This window comes from Carcharodon carcharias, chromosome 6 (genome assembly GCF_017639515.1).
Source record: "Carcharodon carcharias isolate sCarCar2 chromosome 6, sCarCar2.pri, whole genome shotgun sequence".
NCBI lineage: Eukaryota > Metazoa > Chordata > Chondrichthyes > Lamniformes > Lamnidae > Carcharodon > Carcharodon carcharias.
Window position 1 is genome coordinate 16,242,206 of NC_054472.1, and position 7,674 is coordinate 16,249,879.

Genomic DNA, 7,674 nt, shown 5'->3' on the forward strand with positions numbered 1-7,674 from the left:
TTATATTGATTAGCGTTAGCTAAGGGATGGCTCACCACACTAAGAGTTGGGGTTGGCAGGGCAACAGGGCAGGATGTGGTATTGGCGAAGGTGGCCATATTGGGAGCAAGAGTCACAATCATGGACGAAGCAAGGAGCAGGTTTGAGGGGATAGAGAAAAAAAAGGGAAAATGGCAGAGATGATGTTATGCATATTTCACCTCAGTGTATATTATCCATATTTCATCGAGTTGATTACACAAGACCTTGTGGGAAAATCACTCTCAGGGTGATGTTTTGGCAGGAGTCGACCACTCATGGATTATTTCCTTTTCCACGCCTGTTGGTTATGCCTCTTCTTCCCCTCTGCAAGAAGGAACTTATATCTTCAGCATCTAACTGTCTCCAGCACCCATCTCAGATTTTCCAGGATTGTCCCATAATTCGGCTTTACATCCTGTGTCCCAGGGTCAGCACTTCCCGGTAATGGGTTCTGGCCCGGATTTCTTACGTACCTGCAGGCATTATTTCTGCCTATGCATTGACCATGCCAGGTCGATGCATTGTGTTCAGCGCTGTCCAGCGGCTGTCCAGAGGGGATGGGATCAGAACCAGCGTAATCAGACACGGGGCAGGAGCGACAGTGGTCATCTCCTGCACAAGTCAAGGACCGATTCCTCCTCACCCGCCACTCCCAAAGTCTCGCCAGCATTTCCCCCCAACTCCCAACCACTGCTCCCAAAGTCTTGCTGCAGCCATTTTGACCACTGCCAGGTCCAATCTGTGATTGGACAGGAAAGCCGGAATCAGAATGGCAAGGCCAGGACTCAGTTAAACTTTTAACACTTTAACGATCGGGTTCCGGACCCTTTGCCTGGATTCCCTCCAACTGCAAGTGGTTCAGTTCAAATAAAATTCCATCCCATCTATCTAATGGCCCCTTCTCTCTTCCAGTGATCAAAAAAAGGCATGCATCTCCTAGGATTCCTTCAAGCATCTTCCCTCTGATGGATTTCAGGCTGATAGGCCTGTTAGTCCCCTGGCATTTGTCCCCTTTTTATATAAGCTGCCTCATGCAGAAATTACTGTATGCAATATGAACTCCTAGCATGTATGTGTGACCTCCTTTTTTGCCTTATTTTAAAGGGTAGGGTAATCTCATGAACATGCTAAACATTTGTGTTATAATATTCATGCCACTTCTAAGTCTACGTATAACCTCAGCGGTTGTTGAATTAATTGCTTACAATTTATCTGTATATTTTCTGAATAAATTAGACTGCATTCAGTAAGCAGTTTATTTTCCTTGTTGCTTAAAAGCCTAATAGTTTAATAGATTAGATTTTACTTGTTGATAGTACAAATGCTGCAAATTGAGTTTTTTTTTTGCAGCCTTCAGCCATTTAATTGCCAAATAATCATATTGAGTTTCATCTAAATTTGGATTTCTATATTGCTGCGATAAATGAACAGGAGAGCTGATTCGTGCTGCTATGGAGCATAGAAACCAATTACCCCAAACCATGTTTTCATTTTTAAAGTAATTTTTGGTAGAATTGATTTTCTGAAAACGCCATAGATACTGTTCAACATACCTGTAATTGAAAAGACAAGCAAGAATTAAAACATTGCACGCAATACAAAATACATTTCGCCACTGAAGGGTTTTGTTGGCCTTGTGGATCTAATATTTCCACGCAAAGGCACATTTAGATTCTTAATCACGAGATCAGTGGTGGTTATCTTCATTGCAATGTGAAAAGAAGGGGAATAGAGACTAATGTTTTTTGCCCTGATAGTGCTACTGCAAATGATACACAGCATAGTGGTTATGTTACTGGCTTAGTAAGCCAGAAGCCTGAGTTAATGTGCTATGCTATGCATTCAAATCCCATCAGGCCAGGTTTTAAATTTAATTATATAAACCTGGAATAAAAAGTGAACATAAGAGCATAAGAAATTGGAGCAAGGCTTGGCCATACAGTTCCTTAAGCCTGTTCCCTCACTCAATACAATCATGGCTGATCTTCTGCCTCAACCCCATTTTCCCACCCTCTCCCCATATCACTTCATTCAGTGACCATCAATCCGTCTGTCTCAGCGTTGAATATACCCAATGGTGGAACATTCACAACCCTCTGGGGTAAAGAGTTCCAAAGATTCGCAACCCTTTGAAGAAATTTTCTTTTCATCTCAGTCCTAAATCATCGGTCCTTCAAACTGTGCCCCGATGTTCTAGGTTCACCAACCAGGGGAAACAGTGTCTCTGTATCTACCCTGTCAGGCCCCTTCAGAATCTACTGTGTTTCAATAAGGTTACCTTTCATTCTTAAAAACTCTGAAGAGTATAGACCCAACTTACACAGCCTTTCATCACAGGACAACCCTTTGCCCCTAAAGCAAGTTTATCGTGACTTAAATATGGAGTCCAAAACCGTGCACATTCCTCCACATGTGGTCTCATCAACACCCTGTACAAGTCTAGCAAGACTTCCTTCTTCCTGTACATCTACCTCTTGCAATAAAGGCCAACATGCTATTTGCCTTCCTAATTGCTCGCTGTGCTAGCATACTAACTTTCTATATACCTTGTACAAGTAAACTAAAGTCCCTCTGAACATCAACATTTAAGTTTCAAGCCTTTTAAAAAATATTCTGCTTTTCTATTCTTACTACCGAAGTGAATAACCTCATACTTCCCTATATTATCCACTATCTGCCACCTGGTTGCCCACTTAACTTATCAATATTTCTTTGCAACCTCTTTGTGTCCTCCTCACAACCTACCTAGCTTTGTATCACCAGCAAACTTAGTTACTTTACCCTCTATTTCTACTATCAAGCCATTAATACTATCAGGCCACAGCACTGATCCTTACAGCACTCCACTAGGCACAGCCTGCTGATTTGAAAATGCTCTATTTATCCCTACTATTTGTTTTGTGTCTGTTTACCAATCCTCTTTCCATGCTAAAATATTACCCCCAACTCCATGAGTCCTTATCTTGCATATTATCCTTTTGTGTGGAACTTTATTGAATGCCTTTTGGAAATCCAAATATACGACATACAGTCTCCCTCCTTTCTTGAATAGTGGTGTTACATTTGCTAACTTCCAATCTGCTGTGACCATTCTAGAGCCCTGGGGAATTTTGGAAAATCCTAATTAGTGCATCCACTATCTCTGCAGCTACTTATCTTAAACCCCTAGGGTGCAGGCAAACAAGACGTGGGGATTTGTTGGCTTTTAGTCCCTATGTTTCTCCAATATCCTTTCCTCACCTGAAATGTTTGTTCTTACCTGCATGCACAATTCTTTTCCCCTTTGGGGAATAGCAGGGAAATGATGGAAGGGTTAGCAGGCTAATTATCAACCAGTTTGAACCACATCATGAACATTCTTTCCATGATTAACAAGTCCTGGAGCGGGACTTGAACCTGAAGCTTCTGGTTCAGAGCCATGAGACCTCCTCAACTGAAATTAATTACCTCGTTAGCCCGTAAGTTGCTCTCCATTTGCGCTATGTAATTTGTGTCTTCCTATGTGAAGATAGAAACCAAATATTTGTTCAATGTCTCTGCCATTTTCTTATTCTCATGATAATTTCCCCTGTCCCTGTCTCTTTTCTTTCCAACATTATAATCTTTTAATCTAATATTATGCTTAATCTTTTAATCTAATATTATGCTTAATTTCCCTAGTAAACCAGGGATGGATCTTTCTTTGTTTTCTAATGGAGTGCATTTTTGTTGAACATTTCGAATTGTTTCTTTAAATGTTTATTGTCATACCTTTTAATCTGTTTACACAATCAACCTTAATCAACTCTCCCCTCATACCATGTAATTGGCTTTGTTTAAATTTAGGATTCATATTTGGGATGGGAGTACATCACTTTCAAACTTAATATGGAATTCAATTGTATTATGATCACTATTTTCAAGTGGATCTTTTACTATGACATTACTAATTAACCCTGCCTTATTGCACAATACCAGATCTAAAGTAGTTTTATCTCCACAATGCATTGTTCCAGGAAAAGCATTTAACAAACTCAGCTTTCAGACCACCTTTGCCAATTTGATTGGTCCATTCTTTATGAATTAAAGTGCCACCCCCCCCCCCCCCAATTATTACATTGTCTTTGTTACAAGGTCCAATTATTTCTTGCTTAATGCTCTGTCCAATAGTATAACTACTATTAGGAAGTTTACAAATTTCTACCATCAGCATTTTCTGACCCTTGATATTCCTAATCTCCACCCATGCTGATTCTACTCAAAAAAAAAACAGAAACAGAAATACCTGGAAAAACTCAGCAGGTCTGGCAGCATCGGCGGAGAAGAGCACAGTTGACATTTCGAATCCTCATGACCCTTTAACAGAACTAAGTAAAACTAGGAGAGGGGTGAAATATAAGCTGGTTTAAGGGGGTGGGGAGAGAAGGGGGTGTGGTGGTTGTTGGGACAAGCAAGCAGTGATAGGAGGAGATAACCAAAAGATGTCACAGACAAAAGAACAAAGAGGTGTTGAAGATGGTGATATTATCTAAAAGAATGTGCTAATTAAGAGTGGAGAGCGGGACAAGCAAGGTACAGATAGCTCTAGTAGGGGTGGGGTGAAATGAGACTAAAAAGGCATAAAAGGTATCGATAAATGATGGATGGAATACATTTAAAAATAACGGAAGTAGGTGGGAAAAGAAAAATCTATATAAATTATTGGAAAAAACAAAGAGGAGGGTGAAGAAATGGAAAGGGGGTGGGGATGGAGGAGAGAGTTCATGATCTAAAATTGTTGAACTCAATATTCAGTCCGGAAGGCTGTAAAGTGCCTAGTCGGAAGATGAGGTGCTGTTCCTCCAGTTTGCGTTGAGCTTCACTGGAACAATGCAGCAAGCCAAGGACAGACATGTGCGCAAGAGAGCAGGGTGGAGTGTTAAAATAGCAAGCGACAGGGAGGTCTGGGTGATGCTTGCAGACAGACCAAAGGTGTTCTGCAAAGCGGTCACCCAGTCTGCATTTGGTCTCTCCAATGTAGAGGAAACCGCATTGGGAGCAACGAATGCAGTAGACTAAGTTGAGGGAAGTTCAAGTGAAATGCTGCTTCACTTGAAAGGAGTGTTTGAGTCCTTGGACGGTGAGGAGAGAGGAAATGAAGGGGCAGGTGTTGCATATCTTGCAACACTGATTCTACTTCAAGATCTTCTGAGCCAAGGTCCTTTACTCACTACTGTCTATATGTCACTCTTTATTATGTTTGTCTTTTCGAAATGTTGCATACCCTGGAATATTTATTCGCCAAACCTGGTCACTTTGTGACCCTGTCTCATCCCATGAATGATTTTTTAATAATATGATGGTAAAACTATTTTTGTTAATTATGCCCATTAAAATGAAATTTCTGTGAAGATCGATGTTTTGAATATTATGATTAACGACTACCTTGGCAAAGAAACATGTTTTGTTTTCGATGCCAAGGCTATATTTTAACTAGTTATGCCTTATCCTGTTAAACCTTTCCACCCTGTTTGAGGACTATCACTTTTGTTTGATGTATTTGTCAACATTCTCACTTAAACTTTGTTGTTATAAAGGAACACTAACAACAACAGCAACAACTTGTATTTATGTAGGGCCTTTAATGTGGTAAAATGCTCCAGGGCTCTATCAAAATTTTAGCTCACGTTTAGGGAGGGTGAGTGGTGGGAGGGCAGTAAGGAGAGCATTGGAATAGTCGGTTCTGGGGGCTACAGTGACACAAATGAGGGGTGAAGACACACAATGCTACAGAGATACATGCAGGTGACCCTGGTGAGGGGGCGGATATGAGGTCGAAAGCTCTTCTTGGGGTCAAACGTAGCAGCAAGGTTATATCTTAACTAGCTACACCTTATCCTGTTAAACCTTTCCTCCGTGTTTGAGGACTATCACTTTTGTTTAATGTATTCATCTATATTCTCACTAAACTTTGTTGTTACAGTCAGGTTCAGCCTCAGATAGTTGCCAAAGAGAGGGATTGATTTGGTAGCTAAGGAATAAAATTTGTCACAGGGGCCGGAAGCAATGGCTTCAATTTAGTTGGAGGAAATTTCTACTCATCCAATACTGGATGACAGACAAGCAGTGTGACAACTCAGAGGTTGCAGAGGGGCTGAGGTGGAGGTGGTCAAGTAGAGCTGGATGGCGCCTGCTTGCAGGTGGAACCTGACATGCACTTACAGATGATGATGTCACCAAGGGGCATCATGGAGATAAGTAATGATACCCTTACTTTCCCTTCAGCTGCCCTGGCCTTTCTCCTATGGTTTATACATTAGGGAGCTCTTCCAGGGTTGGATGAACACTGTAACAACATCATTCGTTCTTAGTACAGTTGATAATTCATGGGGCCCACAGAATTGGCAAGGCACAGTAAGCACATTAATAGCCACTTCCAGCAGGATAGATGTTACTGAGTTATTTCATTAGAGAGTCACAGAAAGCTTCAGGTTCTTTATGATCCTAACACCAGGTGCTTGCCAAAGGGGAAACTTGCACAAAATGGAAGCATTATGATCACTTAAAGGTGAGCAGCCTGCAAAGGTTGAGAGAGGAAAAAGTTAGAGATAATTTTTAACAGATAGAAATTTCCTCCTGTGTATGTTTCAGCCTTTGCAAATGTTGATGAGGGTGTAAAAGGTGTCAGGAAAAAACCCAAACCTTTATAATAAATATGGAAGCAGGGTCTGGGGTCTGTGGAAAAGCAATGGAATGTTGCAGTACCAAAACTCCCTTCTCCCCGGGGAAGGGGGAGATGCTATTGCATGAGGTGAAGACAGGAACTATCGGCCTAACTGGCACTCCAAGCCACTCTGCCAAAATGATAACAGTGCCGTATGCTTGACAGGAGATGATGGCAAAGAATTTGAGGGAAGAGGTGACCTTGACTGTCACTGGCATGCCGCCCGTAACAGTACAGGTTGTCAGGAAGTGTGCTTGCAGCAGACAATAAAGAAGGGGAAAAAAAGACTTGCATTCATATGGCGCCTCTCATGTCCCAAATTGCTTTCCAGCAAAAAAGTACTTTTGAAGCATAGTTACTGCTGGGATGTGTCAACAACAGCAGCCAAATTTCACACAGCAAGCTCCCACAATGTGATAGTGACCAGATAATCTGTTTCTTTATGCTAATTGAGGGATAAATATCAGCCAGAACTCCTCTGGTTCAAATAGTGTCATGAGATCTTTCACGTCTATCTGAAAGGGCAGACTTAGATTAACATCTCATCTTGAAAGAGGACACCACCAACAGGTCAGCACCTCCTCAATGTTGCAGTAGAACATCAGCCTAGATTTTGTGCTCCGGTCTGCAGAGTAGAGCTTGAACCCAAACTTTCTGACTCAGAAGCATGAACTCTGCCATCTGAGCCACAGGTAACACTCTAAACAGGAGGTGGAGTCTGTTCCATATGGTTATTGGCAAATGTGTGTGCCTGATCTGCAAATAAGAATGGTGGCACAATGATAGATAAAGATGATCCGGCTCCGATGATTGCAGATCTCCTTGGCATGCCTCCTTCCATCTTGGATCACTTCAACTTTGTGTATTTACATACATGGATTGTGATCCTGTCTTTGCATTCTCCGTAGTCCACCTTAGTCCACTCCTTTCTAATATTTCTCTATAACCGCTCAACACTCTCGGCTTTTGCA